Source organism: Passer domesticus, chromosome 5 (genome assembly GCF_036417665.1).
Source record: "Passer domesticus isolate bPasDom1 chromosome 5, bPasDom1.hap1, whole genome shotgun sequence".
Taxonomy (NCBI): Eukaryota; Metazoa; Chordata; class Aves; order Passeriformes; family Passeridae; genus Passer; species Passer domesticus.
The window spans coordinates 26,214,931-26,239,106 of NC_087478.1; the positions used below are offsets into that span (position 1 = coordinate 26,214,931).

Genomic DNA, 24,176 nt, shown 5'->3' on the forward strand with positions numbered 1-24,176 from the left:
TAGCACCATGCAGAGTGAGGCAGGGAGGCTGCCTTGTCTATAATTTTGGTGTGTATGTCCATAAAACTAGTAAGCAGAGACAAGAGAAAACTGCCTTCTCCCATAGAATAGTAGGAATTCAGAAACATACAGGACAAAAGATTCTAAGGAGCAGCAAGTTCATGCACTGTAGTCCTGTTTTCCTTGTGAACATGCAGCCTATGCTGACATTCTCTACCTGTATGTACGGGTGAATGATCCATCCAGAGACTGTTTCAGATATGGCAGCATCTGGGTTTCCTTAGTTCAATATAATAATGTATTAGCAAGTCCTAAAGCAAATAATTTGTGAGCTTGAGTACAGTCACTTCATAAGTACTATTAATGCCATTATCACAAAGTTATACAACCAAAAATGAAAAAAGCCAGACACGCACAAAAGAACAAACAGGAGCCTCTCAGAGGATATACATTATCTCTTCAGAAACAATTGAAGCCTTTCAATCGAGTCTCAGGAATTGAAGCTTGATATTCCTATACCTTTTGGGGCCAAATTTTGTCTAGTTTAAGGATAAAAGAGCTCATCAGAACACATGGAAGTTTTCCACTTGTTTTAATTGGCTTTGGATTGGGTCCAAGGAATTAATTTTATTGTCCCGTGCTATTCATGTGCAGCTGTTCACAAATGTTAAATTCAGTTTAAAAAGCTACACATAAACAAGGTTATTATGGAATCCAGCTCAAAGCCAAGACTCATCCAACTCCTTTGTCTGTTTTTCTCTCCGTAACTTTCACTGGTCATGGTGTCTTAGATGTAATTATTTTACTCTTTAATATCTTATTGACTCTATTTTTGTAACAGGGCTCAGGCAAAGCAGGTGCAGTCCATTTTAGAAAATGAGGTTTCAGCATTTGTTTTCATTCTACACTAGAGCAAAAGACTTCTGGACCTTTTGAAATTTTCATGGGAAGGGAGATCAAGTCTATCTTAGAATGGCTACTAACTTTGTAGCTGGAGAAACACTTATTTTGCTGTCTCACTTTTTTTTTTGTTGGTAAATCTCTCATTAAATGGTCATTTTCTGTAGATTTTGTTTTTGATCAGAAGATCATAGTTCTCTTGATTGTCTTTGGCTTCAGAAGCCTGATGTTAAGATGGAAGAATCTATCAATAAAACTTAAGTTTTTCAAGAAATGTTCTCATTTCAATCAATTGTAATGGCCAATTTCATTTAGCATCGGAAAGAAAAAAAGGGAGTTTTCCTACAGGATGCAGTATAAATGCAAAGAAGGTTTTGCTAAAAGTAAAATCAAAGAAGTATTCCATTAGGTAGGTTTTATTGTCATTTTTGAACTCCAAGATCCGACCAGTAAAACTCTTTATAATTTTAATAGTTCTCCATACTTCAAGAAAATAAGACTTTCAAAGAATACGAAAAGTTACTTCATATTCTTCATTTGCTCTTCTAATAAAATCTAAAGCTGAAAAGCAAGACATTTCAGTTTCAAAATACTTGCTGAATTTTTTATGATTTTTCTACTCATGCAACCCCAATGAGACCATTCTTGTTGTTTCATTGCTTTGCTTTTGGAAGCCTCCACCTCTACAATTTAGTTTTCTTTTCTGTAATTCAGTCCTACAACTCTTGCCCGCAGGTTTGCTTGTTCTTAATTATACCTCCATCACTTTGAAATTGTTTTCCCTTAAGGATAAAATTTTAGGTTCTAAATATTTCCTCTTTATATATTAACATTTTAGATAACTCTGATCTTTCAACAGCTTTCATCTCTAACTCTGTCCCTTCTCTTCCTGCTTGTCTATTTTATCATTATCTTTTCACTGTGAAGAGCTTTTACCCTGGATGGTATTTCAGGGGTGCCTTAGCAGTGCTAAAAGTAGATGTCTTCAAACACATTTAATCTCACAGCTGGTACTATTTTTTAAATTATTCTTCTTGATATTATTTTATGCCAAACCCCCAAGGACCAAATCCTTGGCTGTTGCAAAGTGCATATTGAAATTATTGTAGCTTTATGAATTACACTAACCACAGTAACATCTCTGTGGCACTGATATTTTCCTGAAAAGTTAAAAGTCCAGTATTCATAACTAATAAAAACCCCGTGAATCTAAGCTTAGTCAAAGGATAATATCATCAATAATTCTTGTCTTCTGAGAGGCTGACCCTTAGCTAACAGAAAGTGTGCATGTGGATAATTTTGGGCTTTCACGTGATTGTTCATTGAAAGATTTTAACTGTGAAATGTCCTGAGTAAAGGGGCACATTGATGGGGCATGTTGAGATGCTGATTAGTAACTCTGCTGTATGAAGTTAACTGAAGACACTGCAAATCTTCACAATTTCTGGAATCAAGATAGATAGAATTACAACTCAAAGGCATATTCTGCTCAGTAGGAAAATGACAAAAGCATAAAGTAAAGATTTTTTGCAGTTTTTGAGCTAGAAACAGGCTACAAAGTGACTGAATTTCCAGAAATTTAAAGCTGCTCCAGAATAAGTTATATTCTGTGCTGAGTCTTTCACTGCCTACATATTGTGGCCTTACAAAGGGTAGAAGCTAAAAGGAGTACAATTTGAGAACATCCATTTCTCTCATCACAGCTGCAGCACTAACAAGACACATTGTGGGTGTTAGAGGCAAGAAATTAATACCGTTTTTACAGCATGAATACTCACACTCCAGCACTCAGTCTTTTTCTGACTCTGTCTCATATGCCTGATGATAACAATCTCTTTAATATATCACCTATTAAGCTTCATAACCGTGCAGAAATTGCTAGCAAAAATGTCAACATTTTCTTTTGGTATTCTACAATTTAAACAAAGGGAAAATAGAAAGGTAGATGCTTCACGTTTTGTTTGAATTGCTGACATCATGTAACAACATTTAATCACTGCAGCCAAATTCATGATTCAGAGAAAAATTTTATTAGAAGCTCATATATTCCAAAACCTGTAATTCAATATAAAAATAAGGAAAACTTGAGGTCAGTCCCTGTGGAATTATTGTCAATATTGTTTTCCTCTCTAGAGGTTTTTTTTTTATCTAAAACTTTTTAACTATCAAAGAATGAAAAACTTCAGATTGGAAGTTTTGTTATCCTGAGGGTTTGCTTATCCATGGCGGGACATAAAGTTACCTTTCAAACAAAATCCACAATAACACTCCCAGACCAATAGAAGTAATTCTGTATCTTTAGAACCCACTACTCTTGTCCTCACAGGAAATGAAACGTGATGGCACAATTTCAAGTTGTAGGTGCACAGCCACTCTAACTACCATAGCACTATGAAACTTCAGTATCAGGATGCTGCAAGACTTTGAGACATTTAAAACGTCCAGGTTTTCTTATCCATAGTGGAGTGTGTACCTTTCTAATTTCCATGGATTCTTTTTAGATGAGCCTGGGTCACTAGGCATCCTGGGGAAAAGAAAGAGAATTAGAGAACAAAAAGCTACTCCCCAGATGAAGGTGAAATGCATCATCCCTGACATTATGGATCTGTAGCATTTACGTAAATGAAGGTACACAGAGAAACAAGATGATTCAAGGTATAAAAGAGCTAATGGGCTTGCAGAATAGAAATAATTTTTGAACTCTTGTAATACTTCACACTTAAATAAATCAGTGTTTAGAGACATCTATACAGAGTACTCTGAGTTGGAAGGGAACCTCAAGAGTCCAGTCCATCTCAAGTGAATGGCTCATACAGAGTTTAAACACACAACCTTGGCACTCTTAGTACCATGCTCTAACCAATTGAGCTAATATATTATCTGAGATATTATTGGACCCGAGTAGAACGCAAGTAAAATCAAACATTCATTTTAGAAACAAATATATGATCATGTTTTAAATCCTTCAGGTATTCTTGGTCCCACTACCTTTCCACAAGAGACAGGCAACACTTCAATATTTGATTTTGAAAAATAAATGAGAGGGAGATTCTAATCAAAAACAAGCTGAAGTATACCTATGTAAAATTAATTTTTAGTTCAAGACCTGACTTTCACATTCATCAATCAGTGTAAAGTGACTATGTTAAGCAGGTATGAATCATGCTCTACATTTAGCTATCCATCTCTTGAACTGGGGCCAGAGCCAAGATATTCTCCCTAGTTTGCATGGGAAGTCTAACTTTTAGACAAGCTAAAATTAATGACATGAATCAAATCCATAAGTTACTCTAGGCTTTAAACGAAATCTGAAATTGAGCTCTGTCCCACAGGCATAAAAATGTTTCTTAAACATAAGACCATATTTCATCCTAACATTATATATAAGAATACTGTTATCTCTGGCACTACTTGAAATTTAAAAGCTTAGCCTGAAGTTAACATCTATCTTATCATACGTGTTGCATAGGATTTTGCAGTTTTGTTTGGTTTGGGATTTTTTTAAAGGCAGAAAAAAGGAAGACCAAATATAAAAAAAGGTGCTGTACTCCCCAGGATTTAAAGTTCTGCTAGCTTCATCAGCTCCTAGAGGGGAATGATCCTCACAAGGAGGTCCATTCTTTCAAGTTCCTAACAAAGTGTGATGGTAACCATCCCTAAGCCTTTGTAGAATAGAGAAATTCATGTGTCTTTTTGCACTACTAAGCTGAGAAAGGTCACACACTATATATGACAACCTTTCCTGTGATTGCCTCAAATATGTTTTGTCTTATTTAACCACACTGTTCATTATAGTTTTTCTATACCTATGAGAAAAAAATATTAAAAAACTTATCTTGTGCCAGTTTCTTTCCTTGGAATGTACTTGAGATAAATCATACACATGCAAACCCTTTATTTTCTGAATCAAAGACTTCTAAATTTTCAGAGGAGATATACCTCCTTCAAAAATTTACAAGAACATGTATGCTAGATAATTAAGCAGAATGTTTATTTTTGACATATTATCTTTCTATGTAAAACTGAAAATGGGAAATCTGTGTTGTTTTTGGGCAGTTTTAAGAATTTTTGCTCTTATCTATGTTACATGTTTTTCTGTCCATTTCAACATAAAAATATGGAAAAAGATTTTCATTCCCTTTCTGCAAGAAATTTCTTGCATCTACCATGTGCTTAAAACCAAGCAGATTTTTTTCAATGAATTTTCCATTTTTTAGCTTAAATCAAATTAATCTTCAAAAGCAAATAGATAATTTTTGTCGGAGAAAGCATCTTTAATGATGGAACTTGGAATGCATTATAACTGCTAAATTAATTTCAAACAGAAAGAGATACACTATTTTGGCTATAGCTTGTAGTCTTTTCTGCTATATCGTAATTAACAATTGCCAAATTTTTCCTGAAGAAAGTTAAATGTCCTTATTTGTATTTTAGATTCAAAGAGGAAAGTCCAAAGATGAACAGTAATTTTTGTACAGTTAGGAAAAGTAGTAAAATATTACAGAGCTATATCATTCTAATCACTAGACTATCCTAAAAAGAAAATTATTATAAGCAGTAATATTAATTCTTCCTGTGAACATAATTTGAATATAGGAAAAGAAAGTCAGTTGCAGAAGGTAGGGGCAATAGAGGCATTATGGAAAGGACATTGTGTCACAGCTTTTAACTCCCTTGGAGACTGTGGTTCTCTGCAGACATAGCTGAGTGTCCACCTGACTATGCTCCTGAGCTCGGATGAGCCAGAATTTATTTGATTTACAACCAATGAGCAACTCTTCCCGTGATAGCTGAAATTTTAAGACAAAAATGTGCTTTCAGCATCTTCAGTTCTAACCCAAAGAGATTGTAATGAATCTTTCTCTATACTTTGCAGAAGCAAAAAGTGGGAATTCAGATATTATTTAACTTCAGATATTTGGCATGGGTCTATAATTTTCACTTAGCATTTGTACACTCATTTTTGAATTTCATGTGCTTTGGAAGTAAAAAACAGAATTCTAGAATATAGAATGTAGAGACCAAAAGGTCTCTCTAATGCTTCTGTCTCTGCTCAGACTTCAGCTTTCTGACTAATAAGTTTACCTGAAACCTGACAGTTCAGTAAAATTTATTGCAAAAACCCAAGTCTTTATTGAAAGCTCTCATTTACCCCAGTGTATTTGAGACCTAATTGGATGAATCCCTTTGGAACTAAATCTGTTAGCATTTCCTTATTGGGCTGATCCCTGTCATCACCAATACTGGTGATGAATCCCCCACAGGTAAGGTAAACCAGAGACAATTGTGTTTGCATTTTTAAAGTAATTAAATATTAGGGCATGCTAGGGGAATAAAACAGGCTTTCTTTTTTTTCATTAAAAACCTTTGAACTTTAAAAAAAACTCTTTTTCTTGAAAGCTATTTTTTTTACTCATTGATTCACAGAATTTTCTTTACATCTTAGAAGCAATTTCACCACTGCAGGATACTTTGTGAATGAGCAGCAGCAGATATATTTGTCTCAAATGAGTCATCTGCCTTTTGCTGAGATCAGCAGCAGGCTGCTCTGCCTTGATTTGCTCTGAACTAGGACTTACTCTTTCCCTTCATTCCTCAGTAAGAAAAGGTACATGACAATCAGACCTACAAAGTCATGTCATCCTGTGGCAATCATTTATAAGGAGGTTTTGTTCTTCTTCTTGTGCCCTGTTAGCTGTATATATATGGTTTTCATTTAATATAGATATACTAGGCAAAATACTGCTAGAATTCACTGAATCTTTCTCATTTTTAATTCTCAGAGAACACTTGAATGCCTAAAAAACTCCATAATCTTTTAGTTTCAGGGAAAACCAAGCCTCTGTTATACTTTCACAGTATTCATTAGGAGACAACCATTAAATCTGCTGTACAGAGAATGACTTTTCTCTGTCTCCTTGGTAAGGATCCTGGTCGTGATCTTTTATTTCCTCATTAAAATGATACCATCTTCTTTCCTATATGTGACCGGCTTCAATCTTGCAAATGTTGCTAGTATTGATCTATACCTGACTTGGAGATAATAAGGCTTTGCAACCAAACCTGTGGGATTCTGAAAGTTGCCTGCAAAGTCTGATCTTCAGCTGAAGTTAAGTGGGTTCTGCCTGTGCTTCTGTTTCCCCCAAGTGCCTTTGTCAATTGCTACTTTAAAATACATTCAGTGCTTTTAAGGAGTGCCTTTAGTTTATTGGTACTTTATTCCTAATTATATGACCAAGCTATATACCTTTGCTTTTAAAGCACATTTATTGGCTTCCTGTCAGGCAGTACATTGATATTTATGCTTAAATTGTTTGGTTTAATGTATGACTTGGCCTTGACTCCTGTTATCTAGAAGAAGTATTGATTCTTTCTGAACCCAGTTGGCTCTGCAGTCTTCAGATACAAGCTTGTTAACTGACCCATATCTTAGATCAACAACTTTGACAGAGTTTGCCTTAGGGGAAAAAGAAGGGTGTTACAAACCCCATGTGTTGAATATTGTGCCTTCATGGCTTACAGAAGCCTTGGTGGTAGAACAATCTGTTTCTGAATTGCTACAAAAATATCTCAGTTCACTGACTTACACTGAGCTACATTTAAACAAAAAACAACAAAGCAAATCTCTACATTACTTTGGATAACTGTAGTGTGTTTCCTTGCATTGTTACTGCACTACTAGTTGAGAAGCATACCTATAATCCAGCAATACCAGATCAAGTAGCTCAGTACTTCTGTCTTTTATTACTCACTCTATTTGAGTTCCCCTAGGAGGACCTGGCCCTGTTAGCTCATTTGGTTACCGTATGGTGGTCAAGGGTCCAATCCCCATAAGTGCCATTCACCTTAGAGATGGACCGGATGATACTTCTGGGTCCCTTCCAACTCAGGCTATTCTGTGAATGGAAAATCTGAATTTCCTTTGCTAGGACCATCTGAATGAGGATTTCTTCTATGAAAATGCGATAATAAAGTGCATAAGAAACAAAGACATGTAGACCTGACACACCTGTAAGACCAGGACAAAATCAAAACCTCATCAGTCACACTAAATTACTGATGGGCTATCAAGAACCCACAGCCAAACTGAGGACTTCTGACCAGGAAGGACGAGAACTTGAGGTCTGGGATGCTGGAGGTTTGAGAGTGGTGTTCAGTGGGATAATGAAAACTAATGAAGGGTCCTACAGGTGGACAATGGCAATCCCAGACATGGCTAAAGGCTGGAGCAGAATGAGAGCAGCCCTGCAGGAGAAGGATTTGGGGGTGACTGCTGATGTAAAGCTCAATACAAGCAAGAAATGAACAAGGAGGAACATGTGAAACAAGGAACAAGGGTGGACTTGACTGGCATTAGAACATTAGAACATCAAAGCAGTGTTTAAGCTATGCCTCTTTTACTGTTCTGTTTTAGAAAAAAGTAGACATTTGCCACTAGAGGGCAATATGAAAAATTTATGCTGACGCATCCATATTAAAAGTAATATTCATTTCAGAGAAATTAATTTTACTTGGGAATTAAAATTTGGCATTTTAAAGCTACATCTTTATGCATTTTTAAAGGTTAAATAGTATGGCTGGGAACTGAGACAGTTGTGGAAAATAACCACAGAAATTTCTAGGTATAGTTAGGCAATAGAGACAATAGAGACAAACAATATATGTTACAAATGCATTTGTGGCCATACATAATTGGGAAGAAATTCTTCGGGTACTTGGGAAAAGTCAGATTTATCTCTGTATGAACTGCAAGACTCATGGAAAGAGGTTGTCATAAGAATGAAAATAGTCTTGTCCACTCTGAAAATATGTGGAAAATTCAAAAGTTTTGTCAGATTCAGAACTCTCTAGCTTGTAAAGTTAGGCACCTGCAGAGGCAAGCTGCACTTCTGGACTGCCAGCAGATTGTTGGAGTTTCCAAACTTCTAGGTTAAGTAAGTATAAGATTACCTGGATTCTGTCCTACTTTTCATCACATTTATTTATAATTGAATTTCATAAATCATCTTCAGAAGTCTTGTTCTGCATTCAAGTATATAGATTGCAACACATACAGAATTTTGAACATATTTAAATAAAATTATACACTAGTTAAATGTCTTCAAGTGCCATGTGCCGTATCAGTGTGATAACAGTCTGATACAGTATGGAAACTTGGGAATGTATGTAAGAATTTGAAGCAGATATAGTGTCAGAACGTGATAGCAAGAACAGCAATTATATTGTGAAGATTGGTTGGCAAGATTAAGCAGGAAAACTGGGTAAATGAAAAGGGGTGGATAAAATAGTATGCTTCTAGATGTGAGAAAACACTGGTGGCAGCCTGGTATGTGAAAATACAACTGAAGTTATTTTTGAAATACCTCTATGATTACAGACAAAGAGGGCATTATCTTAAAAATATCATAGCATTTTGTTATGATGAAGTAAAATATTTAAGAGAAGAAGACTAAGTAATTAGGCTATATAGCTAAGTTTAGAATAAAATTCCAGTTTTCCTTTTTAGCAAGAAAATATTGAGAAAACGACTGTTGCATTATTTTACAGTCCTGTAATACCCCAACCTCTAACTTTTAACTCAGTTCTCCCAAATAATTCTTGTTGCAAGTAAACGTTCCCAAAGAGTTTGCATACACCTTTATTCAAAGCTCATCTTTGTATTAAGGGATTATTTTATTCAGAAAATAGAATCACTGGGCTTAAAGAACTAGAGCACAATGGCAGTATAACCTACAAAATATAAGCACAAATTCACTATGTGAGCCAAGAATGATGGAGCCTTCCCCCTATTTACATTCTGCACAACATGATTCTGAAACATATGGCAAGACTGCAGTCATGTACTAAGAAAAAAGAGTCTACGATTGCGTAAAATTACACTTATGCTCACAACAAGGTTTTCATCAGTGGAAGCTATGCTTAGTGGAAGGTTTTCTCATATGAATTGGATTTTAGCTATCAGGATTTTGGCAAGGACCTTGTTTTCTTATTAGCTATGCATGTAGAAGGAGAAATCTCATAGAATGAACTAACTCAAAACCGGCTATGTCTATCATTGCATCTACTAACTATGCTGTTGATGTTGGGTCTGCCACAACAAGGTTTTTTCTTCCTTTCTTTAAATCTTGATGCTGGCAGAATGGAAACTGGAAGACTACCATCATGATTCTGAAAAGAAAAATATGAAAAAAATAATCTGTTCCTACATGTCCAAGAAGTCATGGGATCTTCCTCCAATGCAAACAAGAAAGTTTGTAAACTGGTAAGTAGCTACTGGCATAGAAGGGACACTCCCCCACAAGAGGGATTAGAAAACAGTGAAAGCAATGTCATATTATTTATGCTATTCAGATCACAGGCATTATGCAGTTGAGATATATGCTTAGAATTTTTGCCTTGTTTCTGCTTTGGGTTGCTCCTGTCTGCTAGCTAAAGGAAAAATATGTTCACTGACATTTAAAAAAATATGTCCGATCTTAGAGTTTTTTAATTCGTATTTATTGTTAAAATATATTTTATGGGGGTTTGAGCCTAGAATATCCCTTATTGAGTAAGCAATGGTGAATTGCACACAAAAAAAGATGCCTGTAAAAAGGTCTTATTTTTTTGGGTCATTAAAGAAACCAAAAAAAACCAACAAACCAAAACAAACATGAAGCATTGCTTGATACCCAGAGGAAAGTTTTTAATTTTACAGAGATTAGAAGTACCAGATGAGGCACTTGAAGTTTCTGTAAAGAAACAACTAAGCTGACTTTACTACAAAAACTTGATGAACATTTGATATGAGAAGTTGAGACCTAAACTTCATACTGAAAAGCAAGTTTGTAGTTTTTAAATCTCTCTCCTATTTTGTATCATAAACCTGGGTCTTGACCTTTGTTATTTCAGCAAAGCCAGTTTAAAATCATCTTGTATTAAAAAGAAATTAAGGGTACTGATTTGATTTTGAATACATGTTCTAATAAAATACAAAAAGAGCAGAGGTCAGACATTAGTGCTAAGGGCAAATTCTAAAAAGTAATAACCATATTCCTATTGATTTTAGTGATGCAGAATCAACTACAGTTGACTAACACGACATTGTTTTATTTGTATTTTCACCTACTTTTAGATTTAAAACAATCTTTTAGATCTGTATCTGGAAATAAAAGAGTAAAATATGTCCAGAATATACTGACATATTTTATACAGAATGAAGTGTTAATCTACAGAAGGAAGCTTGTCAGCACTCTACAAAACCAATGCAGGTCAAGTCACTCCCTCCCCAGGTAGGTACCTAGCACTTTTATGCAGGAAAATTGTTTTGACTCACTTTGTTTATATTGCAGATAAAGTGGGAGTATATTAAGTAAGAACATGAGGAAATTTCTTTATTTTCAAAATGTGGTAAAATGTGAGCTTGAGAGGAAAAAAAATAGCATCTTGTAAAGACTGAAGAGCTAAACTGCAGTGAAGATTTGTTGCTAAAGGTGCAAAGTAAAACAACAGTTGATGGAATGGGAGAGCAATCGTATCAACAAGAATGGATCATTTCTTAAGAAGATTTGAGCTGGTAACTGGTCCTGATCAAAAAATTTAAGTTAAGCCCAAATTTCAGCCAGTGGTATTCCACTCAAGCATTTGGAAATTTTCTGTCCCTTAGGCAAAGACAAGATCTTTACCCTCTAGACTGAGTAATTATTTTGGGATGTGGCACTGCTCTATTTTTAGACCAGTAAAAGAGGGAAAGATATAACTGTCTTTGGGCAATTACTGGTACAGTTGCAGACATTCTGCCACTGCAGACTCAAGGCTTGCTGTGACAGAGTTTTCAATCCCCTTTAAGTTCCTTCTCAGCCCGGTAAATTTTCATGTACAGAGATATTGTAGGTGTGTTGTAGAATCTTATAATAATGCACATTAGAGCTTTGTGTATGCTAACTAAAAAGAAAACTACAATATACTAAAATACTATCAACACTTTTTCTCTGAAATTTAGAAGTAACTTTTTGCACTGTGCTACCGACTACCCAGATGAGTAGATTAAATTGTTATGAGCTGTTCAAATACTTAAATTTAATTGACAAGACAGACTATCAGTGAGAGGAAATATCATAAATACAGGGAAATAGAATGTATTTTTATTACTTACCCTTGTACAGTAATTTATTTGAGGCATAAAAATGTTTGTGGGACAAGTAGTGACCATGACATTTTGAAACAAGTCATTTTAAAGATGAGAGAAAATAAAAGGTGTCATCAAAAAAGGAGAAACAAAACAATGACATATAAAATGTTGAAAGAAAATTTTGAGAAACTGACAATAAGAAACAAAAAATTATAAAGAGAAGATATAAAGTATAGGATTGCTCAGTATTTCACATTTACTGATTGCTTCTATGTCTAATTTTCACATTTGAATTCCAGGTGATACAATCTTCCCCCACACCACAGCTAATCTATATATCATGCTTCTTATTACTTATAGTCTTATTTTTTTCCCGCATTCTCAGCCCTTTGATCATTCCTGCCAGAGCTTGTTTAATATAATTCAGGGTAAACATTAAACAAATTATAGCGTTATTGCCTGTAGCAGAGCATCTTTCATACAAAATGATGTTGAAGTACCCTCCAAACTGGTTTACAGGTTTGAAATTACAGTACAGTTTAACCTTCTGGGGCTGGGGAGAAGGAATGGGTAAGTTCAATTGGGAGGAACTCTGCATTTCCCTTGCAGCCAGGTATCCTCATGATTTGTGCACTTTTACACTTATAGGAAAATTTGGACCTGTGCCAGCCAGTATGCAGTGGTGTGCAGGAAGCCTCCCAGGAGCTGGTCTCTCTCAAGTCCTACAGAATGACCAGGTAGCTCTGGTAAGATACTCCAGCTTCTGTGGGCATATGTGTTTATTGTGTCTCGACATGGTGCAGATGATGTCCAGGCCAGCTGAATAAACAGGCATTTATTCACACCTTTCCCAGCCGCAAGGGCTTTGATTTTGAAGTTAAATAGTGGAATTACTCTGTGCTTCTGATGCCATAAAACAATTCACAAGAAAAGAGGAAAAATATGGCTCCTGAAATATTAGCTACCATGTCTCAGCACAGCCTGTGTCATGGAGAAATGGCCCAAATAGATCCTAACTTTTTTTTTTTTTTTAAGATATTTATAACTGATTTCCAAAACAATTAAAATATGAACTGACAATATATGCTGACACTAAGATATTCAGCATAATATGAAGGAAGGGTCACTGTAAAGAGTTGTGGATAGGTCACACAAAGAATCACATGACATCTACAACTAAATATAAATACATGGGATAAATGTGAAAAAGCTTTACTGCTATGATGTACACAGTAATGGGCAAGTCAGATGCTAGGAATGACTAACAAAATAAAAGAAACTAGACAAGTCATTAATGGAAAAGGTACAAAGAAGAGCAGGAAGGACATCTGTAGGGATGAATGGTCTTCAGTCTGCAGAAGAGATGATAGAGAGGATCACAGGTAAAAGTTTTTAAAAACAGGAGTTTGAAGAAATCAGATTCCGCTGATTATTTTCTTGTGCAGTACATAATAAGGTGCTCCACTAGAACTAGCATGTTACAGACAAAACACAAACTTCTTCCTATGTAGCTACGTTGGAATTTTTTTACCATGGGATGCAGCAGAGGCCATATGATTTCATAACATCAAAAAGGACACAGTAAATTTGTGTCAGAAACACCCCACTGATGGTTATTAACTACCACCAATCCCTCTGTGGTCCAAAAAATGGCAAAACATTAAATCATGGGAAGTGAAGTGAGTATCTTGGGGACTGTAGTATTGCACTGCTCATATTTGCTTTTCTAAGTGTTTTATTACTAGTACATGCTGGAATAGGTTGACCTTTGATTTGACCCATTATGGCCCCATTATGGTCTCTATTACTTTTATCAACTGGAGATCAAGGTATTTCCATAATAACAGAGAAACAATAAGGGTTTGGTCAGTACGGAGAGCTCAGGCTGTACTGTGACAAATTGAAATCATATCGGAAGAAATTAGTCTGTTGTTCTATTTGTAAAGAGTCCTTAAGCGTAAACCTTTCATACTCTGCAAAGCTGCAATATAATTCAGACAAAAAATTCTTTTATATGTACTCTTCCTGAATTTCTGTAGTTATTAAAACTTGAAAAGACTGGCATATTAAAGAAAAATATCCACATGATTTCAAAAAATATTTCATTATGGACAGTTTAATGGCCAATAGCATAGAAAGAATTGAATACATTATGGTGCAATGAACTAAACATTAAGAAGGCAAAGAACAGATTGTGTCTCAGTCCAGTACAGCTACTGAGCTGGTTGTCTGTCTGTCACCCATGCAGAATCATTCAGGACCAGGCTCCTGGTAGCAACTGTGGCTCACAGGGAACCCACACTGGAGCAATCTGTTCCTGAAGGAATGATCTCATCATAACGACCCATGCTGGAGCAGGGGACCAGCATGGGCTGGAGTACGGTAACCACATTTTGGGAAATTCAGTCTTTATTTCCCAGGATGAAATTACATGGACCACATTTCTTAACTTCTAAATAAAATCCATACAGTATCAGAGCAACCCTAGTGTGATTTTCACTCTGCTTTTGACTGGACCATATTAAACTTTTGCAAGAAATCACTGGTTAAATACTTGGAGCTCTGAGAAGATGTAAGAGGGAAATGTGTGTGGAAATAAGCGTGAAAATGCCAAACTTTCCATTATTTCCATTGTGCAAGGTGCCCATGTGACTTTTTAATTTAATTCCTGCTATCCTGTGAAGACAGCTAAGAAACATGTGAGCGTGTAGGTGTGCACTGCATCACAGCAAGGCTGATTCATCTAAAACAGTCAAAGGAGAGTTATGAGCTTTTGGTCTGCATCTTTGCCAAGAGATCTAATTAAAATGAAGAATTACATGGATGCTGAGGCAGGAGCTGGACTCGTCAGGCACACAATTCTGCATGCTCAGCAGTTAAATGTGGGTGCAAAGAACTTCTCTATTACTGATTGTATATAGATGTATGATTTTTAACTTCCTGAGCCCTATTGATAATGCTACAGCTAACAGCACAACAGAAAATGAAATACTGAAATTAAACATTTCCTTTTTTATTACTGATATTTTCCATATGCAGGCATTGGTTAAAAATGCATACCAAGCAATATATTAATTTTAATTACTCAGACATAGATTGCAAGTAAATTTAGACATTATTAGGAAACTCTGAGATGGATTTTTAGTGATTGTATTAGTCAATATGCAGTGGGTGTCAATAAAGTAGTGATTACAAAGCATGAAAAAGTTACAATGCTATGAAATGACATATAGGGGTTTTAAAAAGAGTGAGATATTATAGAACACACCATGGTACTTTTCACATTATTTTTCTATAGTAGGTATGTTGATTAAATAATTGAATGGAAAGAGAAAAGAAATACATCCAACACTGTCTTGAAATGTTCCTTACAGACAGCTATGCAGGATGACCTATCCTCTAATACTACTCCATTCAGCAGCTATGAAAAGGTTGAGTGGAAAGTAACAGTGCTAGAAAAATCTATAAATGTAAGGATGAGTTGGAAATTATGCCAAGGAAAAGACTGCTCTGGGAGGTTAGAAAAGAAGGATACATTTCCCAATACAAGTGCTTGAAACATTGATATTTTATCCAATGGTGCTACTTGAGCTAGCCAAAATGGTGCTTATTTTGGAGATAAGCAATGCTAAGTCATAGACTTCCCTCTGTGTATGGACAAGGTTTTAAAGCATTGTTGAAACTGCTAAATGAAATAAAGTTTTTTCATTTTCCTAGAGCTATGGAAATATGTGTGTTGATAAAACTCATCTCTCAGAATCGTACACAATGTTGTTTGCAATCTTAAGAAAGGAATATAAGCCTGTCCATGAACAGGGCCATTATACATGTGAAATGTGATATATTCTTCTGAGGATGCTTTGGCTCTCTCAGTCATTTTGTGTGTTGAAGGGAAGGTAGGGGTGTGATACCTAGAAGTGCCTACTCCAAGTTGCTTTGACTAGAAACTGCAGCATCACAGGACAGGACACCAGAGAATTCAGCAGACTAAAGCATCATAGGGCTATGAATACTTTCTCTGACTATTGGCACGAAGTGATGCTGCATCTCCAATTAGTTTATTATTTGTGACACTGTTTAAGGCTTGCCAATATACAGGAGAGATAAGTATTAAAATATTTGAACAAAAAGAACTAAAACTCATGGAGTGTTTCCCTTACTTTGAGAATGACCCAAAATTACAAAGCATTGCAATTTTATTCCAGCAACATTACCGTAAATGATTCAGTACTAAAAATTTTTTCCTACAATGGTATAAGCATGCAAAATTCCTCTTCTTGAAGTAAGTGACCAGTTTTGCAGTATTACAATGACATATCGAAAATCCTTTTATCAGCATATCAATCCTCCAGTCTTTTTCCATACAGTGCAAATATTTGATAATAGAATTTTTGTTTAAGTAACATAGGATTGCACTTCATTTCATTGACTTTTTCATACAAAAAGAAGTTAAAGAGATGTTAAATAGTGATACAAACAGAAATCTTCTAAGACGCGTCTCTGTAACTGACTGAAGAAATTGATCAATATAATCTTAAGTGCAGATCAAATATTGTATGGATTTACTAGTAATATTAAATTAACAGTGCACAAAACAAGTTCAAAATTAGTTTGCTGATGAATGTAATTCATTTTAATGTACATTGAGTAACATCTTCCATATTATTTATTGCACATAATGTAAATATTGCCTTATTACAGGAAGAATTTTTAAGAGACTTTTTTTTGATCTACCACTACCAGATCAATTTGTATAGAGTACAGCATCTAGTTTGTTTCTAGTGATAAATTATTTAGTTCAAGCAAAACATTGGCAACATTCATGCTTGAAATCAGAGCATAAACTACAACTGGAGATCTTAGAAAACCATAATAAATCACCATATTATTTGTATAAATCTCCACTAATGATTTGATATATAAAAATGGCAGGTCATTCATACAGTTTAGAAATAAAACTGAGTTCATTCAAGGGCATATAAAATGAGTAATCATTATTTATAGTATCAAAGTCATTACAGTAGTATTAATCTACACATTTTTAGAATACAGTTTCACTGGCTAAAATGTAAAACAAAATATAAGTCAATTCTTACACAATGAGCTAATATTAACATTTTTTTACTCTTTATTATTCAATTTGTTATTCATTATTTCTCTGATTAGAAAGAAAGTGTTAAATTAATTATTTAACTATGTACTTATTTGGAAGCTGTTGCACTTCAGGAGTGATTAAAATTGGTGCAGGTGATATCTGTAACAACTGAAGAGAAAATGTTAAGCACTACAAAGCAGAAAATATTGACATGGAAGTGTGAGGAAAAATCAATGAATCTGTCTCTTCTCTGATTTACATCCTTTGCAAATACACAATGGTGGATTTCAATAGTTATAAATCACTACGTCTCCTCCAGAACCAATGGAATGATCCATGTTTAGGCCCTCTGGTACTCCATCCAATATTTGGAAGCAGATGCTGCCAAGAGCTAGGGAACAAAGATGAATTTGGTCCTGTCTGATCCACTGAGGGCCTTGAACTTTAATGACAGCATTGGCTAAAAGAAGTCTGTGGTTTTTTTACTCCTTTTCACTGATGACCATCTGTGGATGTACGTATAAGGCCTGTCTCTTTTTCTCTCACTCATTTAATATTACCTTATTTTTAATCTCTAGAACAGTCAGTGAAAGTAGACATATCTATTAATTTCTTTATTCCATTTGCTCACAGACTATGCCATTTCTGCTCTGTCATCACTCTCTCTTATTCAATACATACTAGCCAGTGCATGCTATCCCCTTTCTTAAAAACTGGAAGGACTACAAATAAGAGGAAAAAAATGGTTTTGCTAAAGGATGGTAATTCAGAAGTGTTCTTATCAAGAATAGACATGGTCTCTTGGAGTCATTGTTATATACACTTTCCCTTACTTTGCAACAAAAATTGATCAAAAGTTGGTAAGTAGCATTTCTTGGTGCAATAGTATTTTATGTTCTGATGGCCTCTTCTAAAGACAAGTATTTGTCTAGGGCAGATTAAAGGTGAGATAAACCAGCAGAGTTTGTTGGCTGTTGCTTGTTTTGGAGTATCCAGAAAAAAAAGTCCTGAACTCCACTATGAAAGGAACAGCAAGAGAAAATACAGGTGTAACAAATAGCAAAGGAGGAAAAGGAGTAGATGTAAAAAGAGTAAATGCAACTGGCTAAGCTTTACTAAACTAAGGTGACAACAACATGAGAAATGGCAGAAATGAAAAACTATGTATAAAAAGAGGCATTACCTTACAGAACTGCTGACCAAGGTGGAATTTTCCAGGGCAACCATATCATGAATAACAAGAAGGTGTAAAAAGTCAGCAGAACTGAGATCCCTGGGGAAACAGTAAATAGGAATAGCTGATGGTAAAGACGAAGAAACTGGACTGTGAAAAGAGCTGTAGAAAAGGGTAGTAAATCATGTAGTTGGGGAGTGATCAGGAACATGTCACTCAGCCCGGTGTTTCATCTCCAGAATTTAGAGCAGGACACTGGAACAACTCTTTTCACTGTAATCATGTACAACTTACCTCCAGGACCATGAAAGAAATGAGTCAACTCTCCCTGTCACCAAGGAGGGAACATTAGGGCATTATTCCTAGTATCAGCCAGCAGATGCCTGGAGAATACAACTTATCAAGGCCTTTTCCTCTCTTTAACATCTGAATTGAGTGTCACATTATAATGCTTTTTTACAGCTTAATATATATTTAGAGACTATATATTACATAAATATATAAATATTTAAACAATAGCTTAAAGTATAGAGCTGAAGAATCCCACCATTTCTACCATTTTTGGGCTGTTTTTACTCTGGGAATGGTGTTTATCCCTAATACAAGAGCAGTAATTCAAATAATTAAGTCTTTTAAAAAGCATAAGATCTTGTTGGTTACAAGGTTTTTTTTTCAAAGGTCTCTGTATTTTGTGATGAAAATGGTAGGGAACAATGACCTGGGTTCCACTTAAAACCCTGCCCAACAATTTCTAAACCATGACAGAGACATTTTGAATATGTTGTGCTGTCTTGTCCTCTAATTGAGACTATTTACATTTGGTTTTAGCTAAGGTATTATTTATTCTCAGCACTAGAATAGGACTGAACCCACTCTTTTTGCTCTTTCTGATGGAACTATATGTTTCAAGCCGTATAGTTGAAGAGGAAATATTGGAGGAAAAATAAAGCAAACAGCATTTTAAATTTATTGCATGTATGGTAATGTAGGATTTAAGAATGATGATGTAGGATTAAGATGTAGGATTATGTTGATGTAGGATTAAGAATTTTGGTAGTTCAGTAAAACAGTTTAACTTGAAATGTGTACTGGTAATAGTTGAATTTTAATTTTTTAACCTGTCACTTTAAAATATGCTTGCTTACACTCTGATATATTATAACATCTATAAGAGCTGGGCATATTTTAGCTGGGCATATTTTTGATTAACAGTGTGCATCTTTAATTATATTCTCTGTAGTTAATAGTTTTGTGAACTCTGCCGTATTAAAGAGCTTTAGCCTTTCAAAATGGTTTCCCAAGCTTCTCTGACTCATAGCCAACACCAGTGTCATACCAGTCCCCAGGGGATTCTCAGATGCATACACCCGAAATTTCTTCCCACAGAGATTAAAAAAATTACTGCTTACCACTTAGACACAAGCTTTGTTCTCCATGTGAAATCTTCAGCTCTGTACTGCTCTTTGTGACTGTACATCAGTTGATAGCCACCAGGACTGGGTTTTCAGATTAAATAGTCTTAGTATAGCATCATAAAAAATATATGCTAGTATAATAAAATATAAAAAATATAAATATAATATATATAATATATAACAATAGTATAATTAAAATTATGCAAATAATTATTTAAAGTTATTTAAATAAATAGTATCCAAATGCAGAAATTACTATCCAAGTTGAGCTACAAATAAACAGGTCTGTATAACTACGTGTTGTGCATACCATGATAATCATATTTTATTGCTGCAGCTCTCTAGTATCAAATGACAACAAAAGAGAATAAAAAATACAAAAAATACAAAAAAGAGATTATTCCTAGTTGCACATCAGACAAGAGACTCATTTATATTTTCCTGACAGTTCTAGTCACAGGAAGCTCAGAAGTTGCATAAAACACAGTGATTTAAATGTGCTGTACTGATTTCCCTAATTATAGTTGAACTTTGGGATCTCAGCCTTCAAGAATGAGCTTGGCAAACCAGAACAGATATGAGATAAAGAATTACATTTGTTTTATGTTCTGTGGTGGAAGGAATTTCTAAGGTACTCCAACTCTAATACAGGCTGAAAGCAGGTCAAACTCGGAAGCTAGATCAGGCAGCTCAGGATGTGTCTTAATGAATTTTTTTAATCTTCATTGAAGAAGGTTCTGTAATCTTCATGGATATATTTTTTCAAAGTCTCTAGTGTTTACAATTATTGAGACTTTGGGGTTTTTTAAACTTAATAGATTGTTAAAAATTCTGTTACATCCTTTTGATATGTATCTGCGGGTGGGGTCTCACAAAACTGGAGTAGATGGAGAGAATCCCCTCCCTTTACCAGCTGGCCATGTGGCTCCTGATGGAGCCCAGGATACAATTGGGTTTCTGGGCTAGGAGCAAGTTTGCCTGCTCATGTGCAGCCTCTCATGCACCCCAAATTCTTCTTGACAGAGCTGCTCTAGATCTGTTCCACCCCAGCCTGTGGTGCTACAGGGGTTGCCCTGACCCAGCTGCAGGACCTTGCCCTTGGTCCTGTAAAACTCATGACATCCCCACCAGCTCGCTTCTTGAGCTTGTTCAAGTGCCTCTGGATGGCATTCCATCCTTCAGGTGTGTCAGCTGCACCTCTCAGCTTGGTGTCATCTGCAAATTTGCTGAGGTACCCTTTTGCCTGTGTCAATGAGGAAGGTACTGTCCCAGTAAAGACCCCTGAGGGACACCACTTGTCTGTTGTGTCCATTGGCAACTACCCTCTGCATACAGCCACACAAAGATGTCTCTGCCACACCAGAAGGGTTGAAACTAGATGATCTTTCAGGTTCCCTTTTACATTCTAAGAGTCTATGAAATAGAAAATATAAAATTAGAATAAAAGTTTGAAAGAAAATGAAAGCTGCCATAAAACTGTCTTTTTTATTTCCACAACCCCTCATTGTCTGCCATTTATTTACAGTCTTCTGACATAAAGTCATTAAAGCTTTAGTTTGACAAAAAGAAAAAGACAATTTTCTCTGCACTGAGAGTCAGTGTAATCATTGTAGAAAAGATTAGTAATGCATTTTTATACCTGTAGGTATGAATTCAGATTCAGAAAATAGTTATTTTCTTGTATAGCTTTGTATTGTTAGCATGAAAATTCTTAAAATAAATTAACTATTACTTTCAGGTTTTACTTTTTTTTAGTGTTTCAGTCACTAAGTGAAATTGTCTATAAGAAATAAAAAAAAAAAACAAAACCACAAAACCCAAAGAATTCACAAAAAATTGTGAAGTTTCAGGATATTAGTAAGTGCTGCAAAAAACTTTGGAAACAGTTCAAATTTCCTGTTATTTTTTCCCAAGCCAGATTCTCATCATATACATACCGGACATATAGCATTTTGAGAAAGTCCATTACTTATCCGATTATATAATTTCATTGTTTAGTCACAGTCTGTTAACAATTCAAATATGCTTAATCTATTCCATATCTAGAAAAATTTAGAGCCAAAATAAAATCACTTCTAGATGTGGATTTGCAGATCATTTCTGACAATAGGGTTATTTCTGCTGTCTTCTACTGTCTTCTTCTTTTCATTTGCAGTGAAAAATTAAATAATTTCTAGAAGATTCGAACCTTCTTGAATTTAATGTAGCGTAGCTTAACTATGACAAGATGCAGCTCTATAGTACATTGTTAAGGAAAAAAGAACAGCATTAAGACCTGGGGGACTTCCTAAAGAGAAATTGAACTAATGAAAATTATGGGGTTTGTTCCCAGAACTATAAAAAATTTGGGATGAATTCACTGCCTAACTTTGACAAGGGGAAAAATCAGTGTAATAATGGGAAGAGCCATTGGCAGCAGGATATTTACTTTAATGGTAATGAGTTTAGTTTAACTCATGCAGATATAGACTGCATCATTCAGAGGTATATCACTACTACTAAAGAAATAACAATGCTGTAGTTACAAATTCATAATTTTCTAAGGTAAATAATTTCAAGAAATGGGAATGAGTGGGATAAAGTCACATTCCCTAGCTTCATGGCTCTTGACACCAGCCTTATACCCCAATTGTTTTTGGTTTTATTCTTGAAATCTTCCTCCTGTCATTTAGCATCATTTTAGAAAAGCTTGAAGTATGTTGATAAAGATCAACTGCTAATGGACTGTTTTATTTGTATTACATTTGTTTCATATTATACAATCCAGGAACAATAACATTGAGGTTACATTTTTTAAAGTAAATAAATGACACAGAAATTAATGCAATCAGAGGAGGAAAAACTAAGTCTTATCTCTCAGAGGTTGCTAAATAATCTTGGAAAGTATCTCACTGCAATGTTTTAGACCGACATGAATCAGATGGTGACTTGACTTGAATCAGGTGGTGACTGTCTAACATAAAAATACTCAGGTTTTTGGAAAAATCTATTCTCTTTGGTTTTCATGGAGTGTCAGAAACTATGAAATTATGTTTTCCACTGACTTGCAGCACATAAAAATTACTACACAGTAAAATTTCAATTACTTTGTCCCATGACTTGGTAAAGTTAAATGAGGCAAGGGCAAAACTCTGACAGACCCTTATATCTCTGTCTTCATATTGTAGCAGCTGAAAGCTAATAATGAGTGTTAAACAGCCAATACCATGAGTAGTTGACAGATGACATGCTAAACATCAGATTCCTGGATCTGTTTCTTCTACTAGAAATGCTTTCTGTTAATGAATCCCAGGACTAAGAATAGGCAACTGCCAGGCTGTCCAAATTATTCTAAGCACAAAATTCACAAAGGACAAAACAAACACTGGTGCTTTCTGTGTTTGAGAGGTCAGATCTAAACATTGTGACTAAATTCCTGCCATTCAGACATACTTTTCCAAATACCTTTTTATAAGGTACCTATTTTGTATGCATCATGTAAATGTCACATGCATATTTGTGAATGAACATACATAAATATATAGTGCACTGCTCTGTCCTAAGAAGCACAGCTGAAGAGGTTGCATAGACCCAGTTAGGTGGTCTGGCCATACACAAGACCTTCGTAAGACTTCTGACATTGAAATGCCTACCTATTGTAGCATCAACTAAAGAGCACACAAGGAACTATGTGAATGTCTTGCGATGGGATGAACTCAAAACCTCTCAATTATTAAGCAGAAGGTGATTTAAATAGCCGCTCTCTTGTGGTCTAGTCTGGTAAATGGTTTTCTTTAGACCTGGAGTCTGATGTGCTGAATTCGCAGAAAGTTTTCTTCGGGACTCAGAAAAGCTAAAAATAGTCTGACATGGAAATACGATCAGGTTAAGCAGTATTAATTTTTTGGGAATACCATAACTGACTATTGACAGCTGTGTAGTGTAGTGAGCAAGAGATCTTAAGAGATCTTTGGAACCTGTGAGTATGAATCAAATTAGAAGACGGCACCAGATGAAAAATAGAACAGTCAGCATCAGGTGAAGACGAAAAACATAATGGAAATTTCCATCGGAAAAAATCCAGTGAAAATGGCTGGAGTATGAACAGCTAGACTGAGGTAAGGTTGTCCTGACTATTCCAGCAGAAAAACTGCATAAACTAGAAAAATCAAACAAATAACATTTTCAATTTCTTTTTTAAGAACTCTGTCCTTCCACATTTTGGGGAACATCTTGAAAAAATTGAATACCAATCCATCAAATATCAAAACACACTGAAAAGAAAGCCTAAAGTGTGTTTGAATAACAGATAAGTTGTGTCAGGAACATCCTAAATTTACTCAGAATTGCCAGTGTAATAGATTACAACAGCACATCAAGGAGCACAGAAGAAAATTTACCTGGCACAGAAACAAGGTTTTATTACAATTGAGTTATTTGTTATGAAAAACAGCCATCTCTATTGACAGTATGAAGTTACACTCTCTCCTGAATCCTAGAAGA

General features: G+C 35.2%; 1 long non-coding RNA gene across 2 annotated transcripts in view; it reads left to right on the plus strand.

Moving 5' to 3' along the window:
- LOC135301889 (uncharacterized) overlaps positions 1–24,176 on the plus strand; it is a 94,978-nt gene that overhangs the window by 65,100 nt on the left and 5,702 nt on the right. For both annotated transcript variants that reach the window (XR_010363630.1, XR_010363631.1), the window contains exons 3-5: positions 10,039–10,162; positions 11,015–11,171; positions 12,659–12,756. This is a non-coding gene — a long non-coding RNA (uncharacterized LOC135301889). The remainder of the gene's footprint in view (positions 1–10,038; positions 10,163–11,014; positions 11,172–12,658; positions 12,757–24,176) is intronic.